The sequence below is a fragment of the Macaca thibetana genome, chromosome 4 (assembly GCF_024542745.1).
Source record: "Macaca thibetana thibetana isolate TM-01 chromosome 4, ASM2454274v1, whole genome shotgun sequence".
NCBI classification, from domain to species: Eukaryota; Metazoa; Chordata; class Mammalia; order Primates; family Cercopithecidae; genus Macaca; species Macaca thibetana.
Genome location: NC_065581.1, coordinates 6,310,166 through 6,334,464, shown reverse-complemented (window position 1 = coordinate 6,334,464; position 24,299 = coordinate 6,310,166). Strand labels below are relative to the sequence as shown.

Here is a 24,299-nt window from a genome sequence, read left to right as displayed (position 1 = left end):
GAGGAGGACTTCAATAATAAAGTAGATAGTCTGATTTGTTCTGTGATACTAGTCAGCCTGTTTCCTCAGTCACCCCTGTCATTGCCCCAGAGAGCTCATGAGCAAAGTGGCCATGGTGGCACAAAGGAAGGTTCAGGGCTCAGCAACAAGGCTGATCTGACTATGACCACCTGTGAGTGCCCAACCTGAGACCAACACTGAGTCCCTATCTCTCACCATTCCCCAGGGTTATCAGCCAGCCAGCTGATTCCACCATCATGGTATTCCAAAAAGCATTGCTTCTGACCAAGGAACTCGCTTCTCAGCCAAAGAAGTGTGGCAGTCAGCTCACACTCATGGATTTTATTGATTTTACCACATCCCCCATCATCCTGAAGCAGCTGGATTGATAGAAAAGTGAAATGATTGGCCTTTTGAAGATGCAGTTGCAGCACCAGCTGGGTGAGAATACCTTGTAACACTGGGGCAGGGTTCCCCAGAAGGCAGTGTATGCTCTGAATCAGCATTCAATACATGGTACTTTTTGTCCCATATCTAGGACTCACCAGTCTAGGAATCAAGCGGTGGAAATGGGAGTGACATGACTCACTGTTACTCCTAGTGACCCACTAGAAAAACTTTTCCTTTCCATTCCCATGACTTTATGCTCTACTGTCCTAGAGGTCTTAATTCCAGAGGTAGGAATGCTTCCACCAGGAGACACAACAATGATTCCACTGAACTTGAAATTAAGACTGCCACACAGCCACTTTGGGCTCTTCATGCCTCTGAGTCAACAGGCTAAGAAGGAAAGTACAGTGTTGGCTGGAGAGATTGATCTGGACCACCAAAAGGAAATTGGACTACTGCTCCACAACAGAGGTAAGGAAGAGCATGTCTGGAATATGGGACATTCCTTAGGGCATCTCTTAGGATTACCATGCACTGTAATTAAGGTCAATGGAAAACTACAGCAACACAATCCAGGCACGAGTAAGAATGGCCTAGACCCTTCTGAAATGAAGATTTGGGCCATCCTGCCAGATAAAGAACCACCACCAGCTAAGGTGCTTGCTAAAAGGAAGGGGAATACAGAATGGATAGTGGAAGAAGGTAGCTATCAATACCAGCTATGATGACATGACCAGTTATGGAATTGAAAACTGTAATTGTCATGAGTAATTCCTCCCCATTTTGCTAAGAATATGTTTGGATTTATATACATGTTTTAAACAAATAGCTTTGCTTTCTTTCCACTTTATCATGTAACATAAGATGTATTGACTTTATGTGAGTATTGAAGTGTTGTTAACTTTATTATTATTATTTTACTTTTATTATTGGGACAGAATCTCACTCTGTCGCTAGACTGGAGTGCAGTGGAACCATCTCGGCTCATTGCAACCTTTGGCTCCTGGGTTCAGGTGATTCTCCTGCCTCAGCCTCCTGAGTAGCTTGGATTATAGGCGCCTGCCACCACCCATCTAATTTTTGTATTTTTAGCAGAGATGGGGTTTCACCATGTTGGCCAGGCTGGTCTTGAACTCCTGATCTCAGGTGATCCACCTGCCTTGGCCTCCCAAAGTGCTGGGATTACAGGTGTGAACCACCGTGTCCCGCCAAGTATTTTTAACTTTACATCATAACATTTAATTTATGAGCTATCAGGAGAAGAGAAAACATCACTCAAGGACTTTACTTTCTTTTCTGGAGAAGGAATTAGTGCATTGTCAGCTGGACACAGGAGAGTTAGGTGGAACTATGACTTTGTTATTGTCATTGTCTGGAGATTAACTATGGTCTGAAGAGATGTACATGTGTTGACAAGGGGTGGACCTGTGATGGCTAATTTTAGGTGTCAGCCTGACTGAATAAGGGATATGTGGGTAGCTGGAAAGGCATATTTCTAGGTGTGTCTGTGAGGGTGTTTTGGAAGAGATTGGCATTTAAATCAGTGGACTAAGTAAGGAAGACCCGCCACTCAATGGGGGCAGGCACCTTCCAGTCAGCTGAGGGCCCAGATAGAACAAAAAGGCAGAGGAAAGATGAATTCTCCCTCTCTCTTCTGGAGCCAAGAGACCCTTCTTTTTGTGCCCTTGGACATCAGTACTCCAGGCTCTCTGGTCTTTGGGCTCTGGGACTTGCATCAGTAACGTTCTGGTTCATAAAACTACAACCCAGGACTGAGAGTTATACCACCAGTTTCCCTGGTTCTGAGGCCTTCAGACTTGGACCTAGCCATGCTACCAGCTGTCCTGGTTCTCCAGCTTGGAGACATCTTATCGTTCAGCTTCCATAATCACATGAGCCATTTCCCCTAATAAGTCTCCTTTCATCTCTCTCTCTCTCTTTCTCTCTCTCTCTCCCTCTCTTCCTCCTATTGGCTCTGTGTCTCTGGAGAGCCCTGACTAATAAACCATGTCATCTAGCAATTGCTCTCCTTAGTATTTACCCAAATTAGTTGAAAACTTATGTCTACACGATAACCTGCCCATGGATGTTGTATTAGTTTGTTCTTGCACTGCTATAAAGAACTACCTGAAACTGGGTAAATTATAAAGAAAAGAGGTTTAATTGGCTCACAGTTCTGTGGACTGTACAGGCTTCTGCTTCTGGGGAGGCCTCAGGAAACTTACAATCATGGTGGAAAGTAAAGGGAAGCAAGCACATCTTACATGGTGAGAGGAGGAGGAAGACAGAGGTGGGGGAAGCTACCATTCACTTTTAAACAACCAGATCTCATGACAACTCTATCACAGGACAGCACTAGAGGGATGATGCTAAATCATTAGAAATCACACCCTTGATTCAATCACCTCCCACCAGGCCCCACCTCTAACACTAGGGATTACAATTCCACATGAGATTTGGGCAAGGACACAAATCCAAACCATATCAGATGTTTACAGAAACTTTATTAAAAATTGCCAAAAATTGGAAGCATCCAAGATGTCCTACAATAGGTGAATGGATAAATAAACTGTGGTGCATCCAGACAATGGGATATCATTCAGTGCTAAAAAGAAATGAGTTATTGAGCCACAAAAAGACCTAGGAGAATCTTAAATGCATACTACCAGTGAAAAAAGCCAATCTGAAAAAGCTGCATACGGTATGATTCCAAGTGTATGGCATTCTGGAAAAGATCAGTGATACCCAGGGGTTAAGAGGGAGGAAGGAATGAACAGGTATAGCACAGATTATCATACATTTTGTATGATACCGTAATGATGGATACATTTCACTCTACATTTGTCCATTACACATTTGTTGAATACACAACACCAAGAGGGAGCCCAAATGTGAACTATGGACTCTGGGTAATAGTGACGTATCAATGTGAGTTCATCAGTTTTAACAAGTGTGCCATCCTGGTGGGGATTGCTGGTAATGGGGGAGGCTGTGCATGTGTGAGAGTAAGGAGTATATGGAAAATCTTTGTACCTTCCACTCAATTTTGCTGTGAAGCTAACGCTGCCCTAAAAAATAATCTCTTTTATAAAAAGTCAAATAACGTATTTGAAAATTTTTAAAAAGTGATGATTTCACATCTCTGCCTTCTAAGGGGGGAAAAAAACAAAGTTTAGTGGAAGCAGATTCTTAACAATGACACTGAGCCTTGTTTTTAAAAATTGCTTAATTCCATCTGTTGGCTATTCAAGGTCTTAGGACGTACTCTGCCACTAACTTAATCAGGCCTTGACCTTCTGAAACACATTTATACAGATATCTGTGGTTCAGGTTTCTTCCTCTAATAGTCTAGATTAGAATCCTCTTAGAATGTTCTTTCTAAGGAATAGATCTAATTTTTAAACAATATTCTACATTTTAAAATCCCTCAGAGGAGACATCATAATTAGCTTAATATAGGTTACAGATGGTTATATAAAGCAATAGTTATAGATATATGCATATAAAAAGGTTAGTGTGCACACATATATACCCTTGCTGTGTCAGCTGAGAGGTCTAGAAGAAGGGCTGTGGTTATAACCCAGTAGCAGTGAGCACACCTAGTGCCCAGATCTTGTTTTCTGATACTAATAGTCTTCAATAAAAAAACCAGAGTTCCTTAGGGAAATAATAATTCTAGGACCGGGACAGGAAATAGATAAGATGAACTTGAAGTATCTTGTATTCTAGAAAGTAATGGAAGTATTTTTTTTAAAGCCATAATATCTCAAGGCGTGGGGTGGGTGGGAGGAAGGTGTCAAAGAGACACAGGAGTGAATTAAAAGAGCTCCCAATGGCCAAAACTTTATTTTGAGCAACAAAGTAAAGTAGTATGGAATATAAACTAAGTATAAAGTAAATATTAATGAGTGCATACTAGTATAAATAAATTATAGATTAAGTAAATAAATAACTGGAGGAAAACAGACACATGTGCCATGCAAAATTAATTTAGGTAGATACTTTCCCCTCAAGAAAGGTAAGCATAGCTCCCCACTCTTTAAGTGTGGGCTGCACATGGTAAGTTCCTTCCAAAGAGCATGGCGTGCATTGGAGAAACCTGACAAACACTACCTTGTCAGATGATGAAGGCCAATGTCAGCAGTGAAAAGACACATTGATATCGTATATTCTTGTTGTTGTAGGATGACAATGGCATTTTGCCCCCATGGTCTTCCTCCCTCAAATCCACAATCCCAGCCTAATCACAAGATAGATGTCAGAAAAATCCCAGTTGAGAAATATTCTACAAAATGCTTGACCAGTACTTTTCATAACTGTCAAGGTCATCGAAAAACAAAGAAAGTCTGAGAAACCGTCACAGCCAAGAGGAACCTAAGGAGACGAGAGGACTAAATGTAATAGGGTATCCTGGATGGGATCCTGGTGCAGAGAAAGGACTTTAGGCAAAAACTAAGTATGGACTTCAGTTCATAATAATCTATCAATATTGGTTCATTAATTGCAACAAATGCATCATACTAAGGTAAGATAATAAGGGAGGGTCTGGGGCAGTTACTTGCTCCTGTAATCCCAGCACTTTCAGAGGTCAAGGCGAGACGAATGCTTGAGCTCAGGAGTTCAAGTCTGCATTTAGCCATGCTTGTGCCACTGCACTCCAGCCTGGGTGACAGAGGTAGACCCTCTCTTAAAATAAATAAATAATCATAAATATGTAAATAAACAGGGGAAAATAAGTGTGTGGAATATATGGAGGCTCTCTGTACTATCTTCTCAATTTTTTTCTGTAAATCTAAAACTATTTTAAAAAGAAAAATGTTTATTTAAAAAATCTCTCCAGAGACTGTGAAGTGCGGTCTCTCGGAGTCCGCAGTGGTGGTGGTGGGCGGAGGGTCCCTAGGCATTTCTAAGCAGTTTAAATGGTTGTGAGTGTAAAGCATTGTGAATGAATGATGCACCTCCAGATGGAACTGAGTGCCTCTACACATGTGTGCGCACAGGTATGCAGGGTTCTGTGTGTCCAGCAATAGCTTCTATGCAGGAAAATGAGCAGGTTGTTTAAAGTCGGAATATTCACTCTGCCTAATGAATTAAAAGAGAATGTGTTTTAGAAACACGCAGTGTACACTCACACACAAACACACACACACGTTAAAAATGACTCTGGGGCAGCCCCATCCCTAGAGCTTTACCTTTAAACTGCTTTGTCACCATCACAGATGGGTGATCATACCAGTCTTTTTTTCTCTACCAGAAAGTGACACTCCCTGACGCCTACCCTGTGTCCCTTGCCGCCACACCACACCCCACTCTGCTTTGTTCTTCTTTTCAAGGCCTTCTGGCATCACCTCAAAATAAACTAAAATCTCTTCAAATTGGATCCTTGAATAATTCCAGAGGGGAGAGGTTCTTTGTAAATTCTGTTTGCTTACGGATTCCGTACAGTGTTTGCAAATTCTACAGTGTGGGAAGCCTCCAGACATATTTAAATCCCTTTTCCAATTACCCAGCTCCATCAAAGATGTCACTGACTTGAAGCAAAAATCCAAAAGGGGCCGGGCGCGGTGGCTCAAGCCTGTAATCCCAGCACTTTGGGAGGCCGAGGCGGGTGGATCACGAGGTCAGGAGATCGAGACTATCCTGGCTAACACGGTGAAACCCCGTCTCTACTAAAAATACAAAAAAAAAAAAAAACTAGCCGGGCGAGGTGGCGGGCGCCTGTAGTCCCAGCTACTCGGGAGGCTGAGGCGGGAGAATGGCATGAACCCGGGAGGCGGAGCTTGCAGTGAGCCGAGATCACGCCACTGCACTCCAGCCTGGGAGACACAGCGAGACTCCGTCTCAAAAAAAAAAAAAAAAAAAAAAAAAAAAAAAAAAAAAAAAAAAAAAAAAATCCAAAAGGATTGTTTTCTTCAGAGCGTGTGTAAAACTCCAGAATTTTTTTTAAAAGCATGTTGCTTACAGGGTAGCATCACCTGAACACCAAGATGCATAGATTCTGGCGGTCCATCTTGTCCTATTGGCTAATGAAAATCAGAGCTGGAGGGACCGGGCCCTGCCTCTGGCAAGTGGTCCAGTTTCCCAGCGTGTGGAGGATTTAGAACAAATTGGAAAAGAACATTTTAGAGCTGTGCCACCCACATTCAGCTTGGGTGCTCCCAGGAGCCACAGCTTAGCAAGAGCTACAAGGAGTTCATGACAGCTGTCCCTCCCACCTCCTGAAAGGCTCCTCAGTGTTAGAAATCTGATTGCCTTGGGACCAGGTTTGTTCCCTGTTTGAGAAGAGCAAGGTGACAAATTGCTAAATATTAGGCCTGGGAAGCTTTGTTATCTTATTCCATGGCCCTTGGACTTTTGGGACTCTTACTTTGGAATGAAAATCTTGTGTTGCAGATGCTCATAGTCAAAAGGGTTTTCTATTGCCTCTTGGAGCTGTCTAGCTTCTAAGAGGATGAAGCCCCAAACAGTTCTACCCAGGAAATTCCCCACTGTCCTCTAGGGCAGAAATGGTGGTCCTATGCCCTAACATGAAGTCTCATTAGGAAAGAAATCCAGCCATGCTATGTGATCTTCCATGTATGTGCATTGATGTCCCTGTGTCCCTGGGACAGGAGCTGCTCTCTTGGGACCTTCCTTAATTAGAGACTTCTCAGCCGGCCCTGGAGGCACACTCTGCTGAAGCAGGTGGCACTGCTGCTGATTGGGAGGCCAGGGCTTTTTTGTAGCATGGTCCTCTGTGGGGTCACTTTGGCTGGTTTTCAGGTCTCTCTGATCAAGGGACTTAGGGCCTCTTCCTATTATGTTCTCATCCATTTTCTGATTTGGAATTGTATGCGTAATGTCTTCCATGAACACGGTTTCCTCTGAACAAGCGGGAGGAACCATTTCCTACAAAGGCCGCATTCTTCTGGAAGACACGTTTACAATTCATTGTTTCTCCTCCCTCTCCTGCTGACCCAGACACGGTACTGAATCCTTGGCCTTTTGTATGCCTTCTGTCCATTGAACAAGAATCGGTCCTTATCCTTACGGGTCTTACTCTACCCTGGACGGCCTTGGTTTTAAAACTGAAAACCCTCATTTTGGGAACCTTTTCAGTCCCTGGTAAACTGGACAGTTGGTCACTCTATCTGGGTGACCCCTCAGATTCCCTCCTAGGTTTGGTAGCTGGCTCATTTTCCTAAATAAGATGTGCCAAGAGATGAACCCAGCATCTAGGAGTTGCCAAAATGCCTGTTTTGTTTTATGGATAAATCCCTCTTGCTCATGAGTAGAGGCAGACAAATGAAATGGAACCCCAGTGATGTGCACACAGAACCCCCAGGTTCCTGGACCCTTTGATCAATAAGGCTGCATTTCCTGAAAGTTTTTTCATGTGCAGATGCAATCAATGGACCACATGCAGCCATGCTAGGTGAAAGGCTTCAGAGCCAGCTGCTCAGGATGCCTGGCTCAGCTTTCTAAATGATGGGATGGAGAGGTTTACAAATGTAGCTAAGCCTATGCAGTCTTGTTCACTGGGCTCTGGAAAACAAAACAACACCCAGTACTCCATGAATAGAAACTATCTCTTGCTGCCACTGTTGTATTACAGTCTATGAATTAAATGGGCACTTGGATTTCTGAGAAAGGAGGGATTCTGCTAGGTTTGAGAGACCGAGGAAGGCTCCTGGAAAGCAAGATATTGAGCTGTGCTTTGAAAAGTGATCTTTGAGGAAGAATGGAAAGTGACTCCCAGGGTCATTTTCTGAAGCATAGAACCACACCATCAGTTCATGAATACATGTATACTCATGCACTTGGCTAACTTTCTCTTCTACCATTCTGTTTTTGGAAATGGAAGAGCATTTCCAATAGTATTGATGCCAACTCAAAATTTAGTTGGCTATACTATTTAAGCCTTCTAAGAAAATGAGCAATAGTGGGGACCTTAGTAACTCACTTTAGCAATAAAACATCTTTCCAGTGAGTATATATTTTTTTCTCTTATTTTTCTTCCATTGTTAGTGGTTTTGCTTCATTGTGATTATCATGCCTGTTACTTTGCTTTTATTAATTAAATTGTGGAAGGAATCATGCCAGAGATATATTTTCTCTAGTGTCTGAATCATATCCCAGGAACAAGTTTATATATGTGAATGTGAGTGTGCAGGGGGAAGAAGTGTTGATAAATGATGAGAAATTGGGGAAACAGTTGGGGAATAATGAGTGAAATGACTTGGTATGACTGTGCACTAATTTTCTCCTAGTAAATAAGATAGGCTCAGTCAAACGTGTGAATTAAGTTTTCTACGAGCTGTGCGTTTATTCTGAAGCTTTTTCCTTCTTCTCCCTTCTAGACTTAGATTACCTTGTTTTCCTGCCTTCCTCTCACATTAAAGCATGTGCTTAAAATCTTTGTTCACTCTAAGAAGTAAATAGTAGCTGGAGAGTCAAACAAGGACCACCTGTAATGTTGTTTTCCATTTTAATTAGAGGATTCTCAAACTACAAGCATGGCAGCTACAATTATGGAATATAGGTTATAGGATTGTTGGTGGGGGAGGGTTTTTAAGTAGAGGTCTTGTGAGGATCCTCCAGACCAGTTACAGCATATCAGACTCCACCTAAAGATTAGGCCAGCTTTGACAGAGAGGGATTTAATCAAAGAAGAACATAAGAGGGAAAATTTATACTTGAATACCATAGTTCAGCCCATTGGAAAAACCGATGTTTCTGAATTAGATGAATATCTCCTCCCTTTTTTGTTTGCTGCCTAACTGCACTTCTTTAAAAGTCTAAATCTCTTTCTAAAAATTTAATAGATTTGGACTCAGCCAACAGATTATCTATTCCTACCAATCAATCTGCTAATGTTCTTTGAGGGTCTATATATGAAAGGCATTTCGCTGCTTACTCTGTTCACAAAATGAACACATAGATACCTTCTTTACAAGGCTCTTTTAATAGTTAGAGGTAGTCTACATAAAGCTTTTAGTAGTTAGTACAAAATAAGCACTCAATAAGTAGTTGCTGTTGCTGTTGTTTATCACCATTATTTCAGCTCAAACACTCCCTGATGCTTGATTTTGGACAAGTTAATCAACTTCTCTGTGCCTCAGTTTTCTCTTTGGGAAAAATGGAGATAATATGGTAGCTCCTGCTTTATAAATATAAGTCTTAGGTAAGATAACTTATAAAATTGCTTTGAAAACTATGAAACACTGAGCAAAATATAGAGAATTATCCTTCATCTCTTAGAAGGATGAGAGCTCACTTCCAAATGAAAGGAAGAAGTCAAGTATTCTTGTTATATCTCCTGTTGTCTGCAGCAGGCTTGAGAAGAGGTCTTGGGCCACATCTACTGTACTGTCCACTGACAGAGGCATAATGCTAGTTCTTTGGGTGTATAGGATATTAGAAAGTAGCATGGAAATTAGTCTGATTTCTCACCTCCTGATTGCACCATCCATTTGTTCATTTATTCAGCACTTATTTCTTGGTAGACTTCTGAGAGAGAGAGAGAGAGAGAGAGAGAGAGAGACTATTTTCCTGGCCTACTAATATTTCTGAGAACCTAACCAAGAGAATCTTTTCTTTAAATCTGTATTGCAGAGCAAAGTGGACTGATGCATGTGGCTAATGGGTGACTGGGAGCTCCCGAAATAATCCAGGCCTCTGACCTCAGACTGTAGGTGCTGCCTTCGAAGGACTATGTGACTGGGATGCTGGAGATTCACAGAAAACCTCTGAAAGAGGCTTGGAAGGGCTAATGGTTTGTTGAGTTCCTGAGTCTGTGATAGTGATTATGGAACACTGTTTAGAAGGTGTTGCATAACGAGCCTTTGGCTCACTAAGAGGCATACAATTTTATGATCTATCTAAGGGAATTGAACTCCCTTATTAAAACAAAATGCAGACTCTCCAAAGTTTTAGTCCTCATAGGAGACTGTCCAGGTAAGACAAGGTATTGGGGCCAAGTGCATCTGACTCTGTTCCTCCTAGATTTTATCTGTCCCATGAGTTCTCTCTTCTTAAATTACCGTGGTCACTATTGCACTGACTTCTTTTCTAAAATTCTGTCCCCAAAGTAAACAAAAGATCACTTTTCTGAGTTCTTAAATTTTAAGGACTAGAATATTCTAGAGGACATTACTTAATGCCATAGAGGATAAAGGAAAGAAAGCAGAGACAATGTAAAATACAGAGTGCAGGTTCCTCATGCACAGCCAATGTCAGTTCCTACTCATTCTCCTCGTATGTGAGTCAAGAGGTATATATTCTTATCCCCAAGGATGGAACCACATTTTGCCTGAGCTTCCAGCTTCCCAATCCCTTACATTTTCTGCAGTTTCCTGTTCCTGTAGATCGTGTCTTAGACGCTTTGTACATTTTGAGCAGAAGCCAAAGTCAATAAACAGCCTTGGAAGACCCTCACATAGTTGTAATTTCTAGTCTGCAAACTTTTCCCCAAGAGAATTGCAACATATATAGTAATATACAGTAATATATACGTTGTATGACCTTGTACTTCTCACGTAGCAGCCTTGCATTAAAGGGCCATTGCAGGCCCTTGCATTAAAAAAACAAAAAAGCAGCTGGGTGCGGTGGCTCACGCCTGTAATCCCAGCACTTTGGGAGGCCAAGGCGGGTGGATCACCTGAGGTCAGGAGTTCGAGACCAGCCTCAACATGAAGAAACCTCGTTTCTAGTAAAAAATACAAAATTAGCCAGGCGTGGTGGTGCGTGCCTGTAATCCCAGCTACTTGGGAGGCTGAGGCAGGAGAATTTCTTGAACCTGGGAGGCGGAGGTTGTGGTGAGCCGAGATCGTGCCATTGCACTCCAGCCTGGGCAATAAAAGTGAAACTCCATCTCAAAAAAAAAAAAAAAGCAAATTCAGTGACAGCAGCATTTGTGCAAAGATGTAAAGATGACAATGACCAGCATGGTAGCCATGAAAATGCACCACTCAGATCTGCTGAAGAAGCGAAAGCTGCTGTCCTCTGCATCTACCTCACATTCACTGGAAGCCACACTCCCCATGGGCTGCTCTCAGTCAGACTGAGCTTGGCAATGGTCTAAGACAGGCTCAATCTAGTGAGACACAGGACTCCTCCTACCAGGTGACTCTGACTAGGGTGCTCACCAACAGTCTCACCGAATCTTGCCTAGAACTGGGCTGTGGTCCAAATCTCCTCTTGCCCAGTTCTCCTCCCTTGCCTTTTTTCTTCCACAGTTGTCAGACCTTCCTTGTAGTCTGAAGGTGCTTCCTAACTCTCTGGATGCCTCCCCCATAAATCTCTTGTACATCTAATGGCATTCAGGCATTTGCATCTCAGCAGACACAAACTCACATAGCCAGTAATCAAAAAGATGTTTGGTTTCCAACTGGAGCTGCATTTGCCAGTGTAACCCACATGAATTTGGAGGTTCATGTGTTTCAGTCCTGCAGAAACCTGCTAGCCTCTGGCTGCCGTGGTGGCTCAGAACACTAGGTGAGCTGGTGAAGTCAGAGCAGAGCGGAATCTAGTTTCTTCTCACTCAGTTGTTTCCTCTATTTTCTGTGGCAGCTGCATCAGAAAAGGGGATATTTTCATTTAGCTCCTTCCAGATCAGCAGCCTGACCCTTCAGGGGTACAGCCAAGGAATCTCACCTGAGCCTGTCCATGTTATATTATCCAAATCATCTTGTTATTCTTTATAACCTAACTGGTCAGGAGCTTCTGAGAGTTGCAAACCGAACAAAAACAAAACAAAATCACTGCAAACATCTTGTTTAGGAAACCTTGAAAAAGGTGCAACTGTGGTCATTGGCCCAGTAAAGACTAAACTGGTTGTTTGGAAAAGCAAAATAAAATTCCATCTGCGTCCACAGCTGTGCTGGATTCTCCACACACAGACAGAGCCTGAGCCCAAAGCCCCGTCAACACACGGGCACCAAATAATTGTGAAGAGTTCTCTTCCCATAAGCCTATTCAGAATTTTGCATCAAAATGATTAAAAAATGCCTTTAAATTTGGCATATGCACATTTTTTGCTTTATAATTTAGCATTTAAAAAAATTTTTTTGATGTGTCCTCATCTAGTCTCTAAGCATGGCCACTGGACAACCAGCTTTGCACAGCTTGAAAACTCACTAAAGGATCTTGATCAGTTATGTGTTGGTAAACGTTTAATTATTGCATCTCTGAGGAAAGTATTTACAGTGTTTGCTGTCTTTCATGGGTGTACATACTCCCTGCATGGCCAATGTCAAGCTGCCAATGTGGTGTCACTGAAAATATTGTTGAAAAGAGAAGCACACTGTTGGCTCCCATGAGTGTTAGGGAGCAGGGTCCGGCACCCCTCCAGTTTATTTCCCCCGTGCTTCCTGCTTTCAACCCTGCACAGCAGGCAAGACATCTCTGGGGATGAGAAGATCACCTTTGCGAAATTTATCTGAGAGACCCCTTGTCAAATTAATGTCACTGCCTATGTATACCTAAAGCTCTGGTTTCTTTGGAATTTTAGTAACTGATATGCTTTCTTTCCTTGTGTAAGACATCCATAGACATCCCAAGAAAACCATTATAGGAACAATGAGTAATTAACAAGAGGAATAATGCTTTTCTCCTTCTCACAATTTCAATCTTGCTTCTCTGCCATGAGGAGCTGTGTCAATGTCCAAGGCATTTAGGCCAATCAAGTTTAGAGATTAGTTTTGTGGTTAACTCACCAGCCCAATAATAGCAAATAGATTTGAGAAGATTCTTGCTGGGGCTGTGAACTGCTTTGAGGATCTAATAAACGCTATCATTCTTGCTACAGAAAAATGCCTTAGCACTTAAAAGCATGCCTACAATTTCATGGAGGGCATGGATTCCTCCTCCTCCCCGCCCCAGGTCATTCATAAACCCTAAATCAAAAACACCTACTTTAATGTGACTCTACAGAAACTCTTGTTATTTATATCTAAAAGATTCCAAATCTAGGCTAGTGGAACCCAAGAGAATTTGGTATAGGAGATGCACTTGCTCTGTATGTGATACTATTCTTTCTAAGATGTATTCTGACCAATTAGTCGGATACTAAAAAGAGGTTTTTAAAAAATATAAAATCCTAATATTAGGCTTGGCAGAGGCATTTCTGCATGCAGAGGTCTCTGACTTCCCTCAGGATCCTGTACCACTGTCCAAGTAATTAACATGAACTCAGGTTGCAATATTTTGGAGCTGTGTATTTCACAAGGGCAAGTGCTGATTAATGAGCTGATGTAAGTGGAAGTGTCAGGAGTGGCAGTGGGCAAGGGAGAGAACCTGGGAGCAGAGCTGGGAGATGAGGTCTTTGGGTGAGAAGGACTGTAAAGTACATAGTAATCTCATTAAAAATGCATACTGTTGAGCAAGAAACCTTTAAATAGTTTTTTTTTTTTTTTTTTTTTTTTTGCTTCCTCCTAAAAGATTTGCGAATCCAGCCAGCCTCTGATGAATGTCTGAGGCTACATTTTCTTTTCTCTTCCAAACATCCCTTCTATTTCTTTTAAGTTCTGCTGAAATCATCACTACCCATGAGTTGGACAGGGGTGCGTGTGCTGCCTGTGCCACCTTTTCACAGACACAAACTTTCCAATCTGTAAATCAGGCCACAGCAGAAGAAAATTCACTTTGGAAGCTGCTTCGACGTGCCCGGTTTTCTTCAGTACTGTGGGACAAATTCCATCACACTGATCTTTGGGGATCTGCATGCATGTTTTTCATTGGTCATTGCTGGAATTTGGTTTTCACATTGATTTTAAATTTTTATTTATTTATTTTGTTGGTTTTGCAATGTGTGGCCAGAGGGCTTTAACCTTCAAATTTTTATGAAAGCTTCCCAAAGAGCCTAACAACAAAGAAAGTCTTGTCCCTGCTGATTCAATCTGAATCAAGTGACTTCTAGATGCAAGGCACAGCGCACAGTGCCAGGATTAAGTACCCAGTGAATGCAGACCTGGTTCTTGCCCTCAGGAGCAGTGTGGAGACGTCTGTTTATAGAGGAATCACACAAATGAATGCAAAACCACATCTGAAATGCCGAGTGCAAAGGCAAGGGGTCAGGTCCTATGAGAACTTGCAATACAGGAGCTGACCCAGTGAGGGAGGTCCCAGGTCCCTTCTCTCAGAGAAGGTGATGATGAAATGTAGTTCTCACCTGAAAAAAAGTAGCGGAGAACTGTGGCGGGCAGGGCTGCGGAGCAGAGGAGGGGATTTGTGCTAAAAGAAACAGCAGCAGTGCTGGGGAGGCGTGAAAGGGTCCAGGATCAGGAAAAGAATGTGAATGCTCAAGATATGCCAAAAAAATAGGAGCGACAAAACAATGGGAATGATAAACATAGAATCTGGGGTTAGAGGTGTTGTTGGTGGTGAGGAATGATGGAGGGCGTGCTGTCTGGGAGGGGAACACAGGGGCTTCAGCAATATTGTAATAATTTTTTTTTTTTTAGCAGGAAAGTGTAGTAGGCAGTTAATTTTAATACTCTGTATATGTTTTGTCTGTTCAAAATATTTATTTATTTATTTTTTAAAAAGCCAGTGAGCCTGAAGAGAAAAGGAGAGTGAGTAGCAGAGAAAATGAAGCTGGAGGGCTAGAATAGATATCAATTGGAATATATAATCTTACATCACTCAGTGACAGGGATATGTTCAGAAAAATCCATTATTAGGTGATTTCATTATTGTGCAAACATCACAGAATGCCTTTACACACACCTAGGTGGTATAGCCTTCTGCACACCTAGGGCGTATGGTAGAGCTATTGCTCCTCGGCTACAAACCTGTACAGCAGGTTACTGTACTGAATACTGCAGGCAATTGTAACACAATTATAAGTATCTCTAAACATATCTAAACATAGAAAAAGTACAATGAAGATATGGTATTATAATCTTGTGGGACCACTGTTATATATGTAGCCTGTCACTGATTGAAATACCATGGTGTAGCACACGACTGTATGTAGTCCTGCTTGACTCAATTAAAATAGTGTGATAGCTGTTTTCAGTTAGAGTTGGAGAGGCATAGTTATTGCTTATGTAATACTTTTAACCAAGAGCTTTTAACATGCAACTATTCTACCAAAGAGGGGTTGTGGTGTTATCCTATTGTTGAGCATAGACTGTCAGTCCCTGATTTGCATGGTGTGTGGGACAATAAAAACAGCTCTGCCACCCTGCAAAACCATCTTCATAATCATTACGATTGTTTTGTGATTTTTCAATTTTTTTCCAAAATATGAAAAACTCTCTTACTATGGGTTATAAACATATAGAAAACCGAAAAATACAGTAAAACTAATATTTATTTATACAGTCTAATTTAAATCATTAGAAACACGGAGCATCAGGAGTTTTATTTTGTGTAAAAAACTTAATCAAGAGTAGTTTGAAGAGTGCTTGCCTTCTTTTTGTCATCAACCTTACTCTATGGAGCGAACATAGTTTCTATGCCTTGGCAGAATGTCACACTCCTTTCTAAGTTCAGAACAGTTTCCAATATTTTATCCTTTGAACCTTCAATGTCATGAAACATCTTTCAATTCCTTCAATATGACGTTTTTTTTTTTGCTGAGGTATCTTTCTCTCAGACATCTTATCTTAACTTTCGTTCTTTTCCCTGTTGCTGCCTTCCTAATTCTTGTGTATAAATTCGCCTTCCTTAAGTTCCTCTGGCTGCCTATCTAGAGTCTTTCCAATAGACACAAGGTTCACATCCCCACCGTCAGCTAGTTTTCCTATAATTCCATTTACTTTCAATGTGAATTTCACTTTCACCATTATCACTTTTTGTTTTTTGCTAGACCGTCATGTTTATTAACTATTTCCCTCTTTTGAAGTATTCATTTTATAAAATGTCACTTATGTTTACCACTGGGAGCCAAGGAGGCAACACAACCACATGCTTTTCTGTCTGTGCATGAACTGATAACAGATGCACAGGGACCAGTCACTGGGGAAATGTGAAGGAAGTGATGTGGTTGGTCTCTGATCATGATGTACATCTGTTATTGCGTGTTAATCTGTGGACTGAAGAGCTGACAGCGAAGTTTGTACTTTATACAGTTACTCAGAGTTAATGTACTGTGATAACTGAAATTGGAACTATGTTGCTGGGGGGACTGGTGGTAACTGTGATGAAATTCATGCATAAGAGAACTTTGCAAAGTGTGGACAGCTTGTATCTACACATAAGCCAGAAAGAATCATTCAGTTTGGAGAGAGCAAAGCAGAACAGAGCAACACTCTGAGGAAATGAAATGCAGGACAGTTTAGGTGAGAAGGAGGGAAAACCTGGAACGTGAGGTTCCCAAGAGTGAAATGCAGCACAGGAAACAGTACCAGCTTCATGTTTGGAGAACTTAGAAAGTGGAGGATGGGAGGCAGAGATAAACAGATGCCTGTTGAAGGAAGAAGACTCTCGAGGGGAAAGCAGAGGATAACCAAGACCAGATGCTCTTGCTTTCATGTTTTGCTAGGTGGCCAAGTGATGCTCAATGCTTACATGGAGAATATCTGATTCATTTTGTGTTTCTCTCCCTTTTTATCTGCTGCCCCCTGACACACGATGAATGTTTTCTCTTACGATGCAAAAGCAGAAAGTATTATAAAAAGCTTAGCATCTTCAAACAACTGCGTTTGAATGCCCGCTGTTAGGTATTTGTGCATATTTCCACATGAAGTTTATATGTGACATTTGCCCACTGCAGTGAAAGCTTTCCAAACAGAGTCATTCCTACAATGCTGCCAAGAGCTTGGGATTCACTGCAGGAGAGTGATGGCAAGTATCTGGATGAGAGTTGGTGAACAGGTTTGGAAGATGTTAGAGAGAATTGAGAGACCATATGAAGTACTTTGTCCTGCCAATAAAATGAGCTCTAAAGTAATCCTGTCTTTAAATTGATGGGGAACTTTGGTTTTGTCATTGTTTTTGTTTGTTTGTTTGTTTTTCTTTTTTGACATTGTATACCAGTCAAGATCTTTTAGCAGCTCCTCTCATTTTGGAAAGAGCTTTGCCTGGAGGCCTCTTTAGTATGTTTCTCTAACTGTTCACAACAAATGATGACACAATGTTTTAGGAACAGACAGAAAACAGTGTATGAGAAATCAGAGTGGAGCCAAAGCCAGCAACCTAAGTGTATTCAGGACATAGGAAAATAAGTGCTGGGATACAGGTGAAAGATCCTGGCCCTTGAAACATGCTGTCTTTAGAATTTCTTGGAAATGGCTGTTGCTTAGATACAAAGTCACCATAATATTTTGGCATGAAGAAAGTCTCTGCAGACCTCGTGTTAGTATCCTTTATGGGGTAGCTGATTAATTTGGAGAAATGTCATCTAGTTTGGGTGAGGTACAAAACATGATGTGTAATTTTGTTATTTTGGCTCCTCAAATCTGCAGCCTGATTGTGCAATAAACTCAATAAAATTGGATATGTTTTTAGTCTTGAAAATAAAACAGATTCAGCTCTCACTTCATTCCTGAGCAGGTCTTGGGAATAAACTGAACCATTTTCAGAGTTTTGAGAATGGGACTTCTTTTCATGAACCCCATAGCCTTTGAAGTAATTTTAGAATTTTTAACTTAGGATATTTCACTCCGAGGTTCCAGTGAATTTATTTTTAGTTTTAAGAAAAGTAAAATTAAGTCATGAAATTTGAGTCCATTTATAAACAGAATAAAAAATCACCCCCTCTAATGTGGGGATTGTACTTTTCAGTTATCACTTGGAAGCTTTTCTCCTCTATTCATATATTTATGGCAGGAAGATTGAGCCCTTTTATTAAGAAAATATTCCCCACTATTTGAGAATTGTAAAATAGAACAAATTCTTAGAGCAAACAGAAAAGAAGATCTTGACAATATTATCTTTGGTTTTTGTTGGTGACTTTATAGTGATTTTAATTTAGAGTTGCTTTCTGAAAAACATGACTTAAATGCCACTATGGTGAAAGAAATGACAGGAATGTATCTTCTGCAGAGAAATATGTATTTCAGTCTTTATCTTTCTTAACATTTACCAAAGAAGAGTAGGTTGATATTATTATTATCACAATTACTGCTATTTTACTGATAAGATCAATACTGAAATTTGAGACTTAAAGTATACTTTTCAATGGGGTTTGTCTGCTTTCAGTAATGATGAGCAAGACAATTTTAAAAAACTCTATTGTTGAGAACAAGTAAAAACAGTTAGACGAAATAGGAATTAAAAAAAAAATCTTTAAAACTTTTGCCCTGAGGGCATTTGCTGACCCAGAGACAACAGTGGAAAAACTGAAGTGAGATTTTGGCAGAATCCCAGGACAAGGGGAACAAGAGTCAAAGTCCACTGAACATGAAAAATCTGATCTACGCCCACTCATATTTAAAGGTAGGACTCCAGCCTTAGGATGAGAGTAAGCCACAAGTAAACCAGCAGTCATGCTGACTCAGAGATCAACTTCTCTTCTCCTGACATCTGAGGAATCTCAAGATTCAACTTGGATTGAGGTGGTCTTGCACTAATGGCCCCCCGACACAACTAGTAGAAGGAAATAACGTTCTCTTTGAAGGAAGGTACCATCCTAGGACTCAAATTATGTCTACAACTTAAAAAATAAATACTATGGTCAAAGATAGGAGGATACCTAAATAAATAATATGGCATGATCAATTATCAGCAGAAACAACAGAAAACAGAGTCCACCGTGACTTCTGGTGTTGGAATTATCAGACACATTATAAAATAAATAGGCTTAATAAGTTTGAAGAAGTAAAAACTGAGCTTAAAATATATAAGCATCTAAAGGAAACTGTAAAAAGTGACATTGTTGAAATAAAATAAATAAGATCTTAAAATTACAGAGTTTTAGACTATTCAACTAGACTATAAACCACTGCATTAAAAAACTGAAGCATATATACTCTTTTCAAGCACATACAGAACACTGATGAAATCTGTTTACATATATTGTACCATGAAGTCTCAAAATATTGTCACAGGGAGTATATTCCAACAATCATGTTAGAAGGCAATTTTAGGCCAGGCGTGGTGGCTCATGCCTGTGATCCCAGCACTTTGGGAGGCCGAGGCAGGCAGATCATTAGTTCAGGAGATCGAGACCATCTTGGCTAACACGGTGAAACCCCGTCTCTACTAAAAATACAAAAATTAGCCTGGCGTGGTGGTGGGTTCCTGTAGTCCCAGCTACTCGGGAGACTGAGGCAAGAGAATGGCGTGAGCCTGGGAGGCAGAACTTGCAGTGAGCCAAGATCGCGCCACTGCACTCCAGCCTGGGGGACACAGCGAGACTCCATCTCAAAAAAAAAAGCAATTTTAAAGAAAGAAAGACTAGGACATCTCTCTCTGTTTTAAAATAAAGAAATGTATTTCTATATAACCAATGAGTCAAAGAAGGGATACTTGAAAATATTTTAAACAAAATGTTAATAAAAATACCACGTATTCAAACTCGTAGGACGCAGTTAAGGGCAGGATTAGAGAAAAACTTATATCCTCGAGGTGAATTTATAAGATAAAAGAAAGTCACAAAAGTAATGAACTAAGCATCTTTCCAGGAAACTAGAAAAAGAACAGCAAAATAAACCCGAATGAAGTAAAAGAAAATATATCTGATGTTGATTTTTTTGTAGATTCCCCTCAGCAAATTAAGAAAGTTTCATCTCATTCTACTTTACGACGGTACTTCATCATGAATGGGTGTTGGAATGCATCAAACGTTTTTTTTCTCCATCTGTTAACATTGTTTACATGGACTTTTTCCTTTGATCTGTGAATGTGGCTAATCGCAGCAACAGATTTTTTTTCTTTAATGTTGAAACAACCCTGCATTCCTTGAGTGAATTCAATTTGGTCATCATTTCTTCCTTTTGAAAATTGCTAGATTACATTTGCCAATGTCTTATTTATTTGTTTTGCATTTATGTTTATAGATAAGAGCAGTCTGTTATTTTCTTCCTCTTGTTTTACTATCCTTATTGAATTTTGGCATCAAGGTGTTTCTAGAATCATAAGATGTATTGAGGGACATGTCCCTCTTTTTCTTATTTAAAGAGTTTGATAAAACTATCAGCATTTTTTCTTTGAATATTTTGTGAAATCGTCTAGTGAAGAAAGTTAAATGTCCCTGGATTATCATTGTGGAGAGAGTTTGAATTACTAATTCAAGTTCATTGATGGTTATATTACTGTTTATTCCTCTTATTTCTTCTTAAATCAGTTTTAAGAAGATTTTTTAGAAATTTGTCTGTTTCATCTAAATTGTCAAATGTATTGGCAGAAAGTTGTTAATAATATTCTTCTATGTTTAATGTCTGCAGGATATTTATTGATGTTTGTTTATCCATTTTTGTATTATCTCACTTAATCTTTACGGATAAAGCTGTGATAAATGCTATGATTATTCCCGCTCTGTAGTTGAGGGAACTGAGTAAGCTTCAGAGAGTTAAGTCATCTCTCTGTTAATGGACAGATCACAGATTTGAAACCAGGCAGCTAGGCTTCCCTTCTTTTACTCTTAACTAACCAGTATGTTATACTTTTTCCATCATAGTAATGATGACAATGACTCTTCAAAGACCAGGGAATCTACAGTTTTGGTAACACATGGGCTTTATATAATTTTATATTTTTGTAACCGTTTTATAAAATGTTTACTAAACTAATTGGACCTGATTCTAAAGAGTCAACATTGAATCCATCCCTGGATAGGCAATGTTTTTTCTCACTAATTGCTTTAGTCCAAGCTTGTAACAAGGCAACCTTACCAGATTAAATTGCAGGTTTTAGTTTATAAAAAGGATTGTATAAAACCCAGACTCACTCTTGGAATTAAGAAGTAATACACCTCTACTGCTAAGACTCTAGGCCAAGACACCACCATTTCTTGTCTGAGATACCATCATAACTTACAGTTGGTCTCCCTTTGATCAATTTTCTACAGAGAAGGCACTATTTTGTTTTAAAAACATACATTATACCATGGCATGTAATTTCCTTATTATAGACCTTCCTTTGGGGATAATATTTTCAGATTTATTATAATGCTTTCTTTTTTCTTTCATTGCCAAGGAAACAACCTTGCTGTGGCCGGCTGAAGACACTCAACCCTTGAGGAGTTATTAGGACTTATTACAGAAGAAATCACTTGGGCTGAGGAAGTGAGACAAGGAAGGGAAGGAGGCCGTTGCCGGCTTCATTAATGGCTGTTACCATGTGGGCAGCTGGGGCTCCATCCCACTGGAGGGCTTGCTTCTGGGACACTACATATAATCTGCTTCCGAGCTGTCCTGCTCGAGTGGGGGTGGATTGGTTATTTATCCACCCACTCTTGACCGACATATTGAGATCGTCTTGTGAGGGAATGAACTTTCTGGCACTTCAGGCCTGTCATGCACATAGACCAAGAATTCCTCTGTGATTGGAGAATGCCCTCTGCAAGAGGATCACAGATGCTTGCAGCTAAAAGCCATCTGCCTGTAAGGGAACAGTGCATATCAAGAAAATATAGGTGAAGCATCAACACTTGCACTGCTGTGGTCAAATTCTGTCCCTTCTTAAGTTCACTCTGTCTGATAACTGATTTTTCACAGTGAAGTCCAGCCATAATGTCTTTAAAACACAACAAGTTCAGTAGGAGGATTAATAGGACCAGCTACAGTCCCTGTTGCTTCAGTTGATCCCAGGGACATAATAGACATTTACCTCCCTCTTTTATTATCCACTCTCGATGCTCCTCATGCTCATTCAACACTTCTGTTTAGATTTCTTGCACAATCGGTGGCCTAGACATTGATACTGAAGCTTCTGAGTTACTGGTTACTGTGTCCTAGTCAGGCCAAGGTTGCTGACTGCCCATTCATGGTTATTACTGGACACAGAAGCACAAAAGCTGTCCCTGGGTCCTTGATATACTCTTCTGTGCCACCTTTAGCCAACAGCAACCGTAGATCCTAATGATAATCAAGGCTGATTATGCCCACCAACATGACCATTTGTTTCTCTGCCTGTGTGTATATTGGTATGAGAGCTCAAAATGACCAGGTGACACTCATTGATTTTGGGTTAAAAGGTTTAATGTAATTTTTAATGTGAAGTCTTAGTCTTTGGAATCAGAACTTTTAATGAATATGATTCTAAAATTACAAGGATAGAAAACACAAATTTCTCCACGTGGACCACTGGGAGTGATTACAGGAAAGGCCACTCTAACCTAACCTCTTGGTTCCTGGACCCATGTAGTCTAGCCAGCTATCATGAATAATGCATCACCAAATGGTCAAATAATAGTTTAAAACTTATATTGTACTCAAATGAGCATCTTTCATTCCAATCATATGGAGTATCACAGCTATCCCAAGCTCATGCCCCAGCTGTCCCTTGGCATGCCATCCAACTTTCTATCAACCTGGTGGTTTCTGAGTGATGTGGTGTAGAGTTAAGATGATCAATCTCATGGTCATGTGCCCATCATCACATCTATTTTGCTGCCTTTGAGTGATTGAATGATTGAGCTGCTGGCATTGGCACTAAGACTCAGACTTTATGCTCATTCCCACAGGTGTTTGCAATATGTTATTCCCTAGACTTCTATGTCTCTGATCTTTAATCTTGTACTCCTTGATCTCTCACCCAGTCAAATTATTCATCAGTGCTCAAGAGACCTTAGCTTGGACTACTTTTTCCACACAAACGTGATGGCCAGAATGTCCCCGTCCACTGAGAGGATTTCCCCTCTTCACTGTACATCAGAGGAACTCTTGAGTAAGGCTGTAGTTTGTAAGCAGTCCACTTTTTTTATATATATAGTTTAATGTATTTTAATAGCAAACTTACAGGAACATCACAGAAGACAGACAACATTAAAAACATGTACTTGCATGTAGGACAACTCAGTTAGAAAAGTATAGTGAATGGATGGAATCTACTGTATGAAAAAAATGCTACAAACACCATTTAGTTGCTGTCAATAAGAAATTTACTTGTTTTAACTCACATAGCTGTGACGTGAGGGAAAGACCCTAGTACAATGGAGATATATGGCATGGGTTTTCAACCTATGCTTTCCAGACCTGCTCAATCCGAAACATACACTTTTCATTGCATCACAGATAGCTGCTGAGCCATGCAAACCCTATAGCTTGTTGGCAGTGATGATACCCTATTCATGATGTACAACATCTGTCACATAACCTCCTGATGTTCCATAGTAGGCACTCAGTCTCTATTAGGTATGTACCAGTAACAGTTCAGGAGCTACTTTTTGAATAGCAAATAGTTCTCTGATGCAGATGGTATTACCTTGCTCCAGAAACCTTGGGTTCTGACTGAGCTTCTACTACGAAGATTTGCCTGAGAGTCCATATGGTGTCCTTTTCAGCTATTGATATTTGTAGCACTATTGGATCTGCTGGATCATATGGCCCAAGTAGTAGGGCTGCTTATATGGCAGAACTATTTCTTGCTCTGGGCCTACTCAAAGCTTGCAGCTGTCTGAATTATCCAATAAATGGGTTAGGAGGATTTCCAAGTGTAATATATAATACCTCCAAATTCCAAAGATGCTTACCAAACATGGTGTCTCTTTCTTAGTGGTGGGAGGTGCAAAGTACAATAGCTTTTCTTTACCTTGGAAGGGATGTCCTAGCATGCTCCAGACCTCACAGTTCCTAGAAACTACTGAATCTTTGTGTGTTTTTTTCCTTCTTCCTGCTGGCCTGCATGGGTCTTTCCAGAACATAGGAAAGAATTACCATTTCCTGCTCCACAGGTCTGATTAACATGATATCAATACACTTGACCAGCATGATTTTCTGTAGACTGTCCAGATGATTAAAGTCCCTTGGGACCATATTGTGACAAAGATTAGAAGAGGTAGAGATGGTAAATATTTAAAATTATCTGTCCTCAGTTACCGT

The 24,299-nt window shown here is 40.5% G+C and overlaps 1 long non-coding RNA gene across 2 annotated transcripts in view; it reads left to right on the top strand.

Annotated features, from left to right (window-relative positions):
* LOC126953926 (uncharacterized) overlaps window positions 1-23,372 on the top strand; it is a 29,873-nt gene extending 6,501 nt beyond the window's left edge. The window contains exons 2-3 of one of the 2 annotated variants that reach the window (XR_007725413.1): window positions 227-861; window positions 21,454-23,372. This is a non-coding gene — a long non-coding RNA (uncharacterized LOC126953926). Of the gene's footprint in view, window positions 1-226; window positions 1,094-21,453 lie in introns of those variants that run through there. The other variant, XR_007725412.1, reaches the window with a different exon arrangement.
* Window positions 23,373-24,299: the final 927 nt, after the last annotated feature.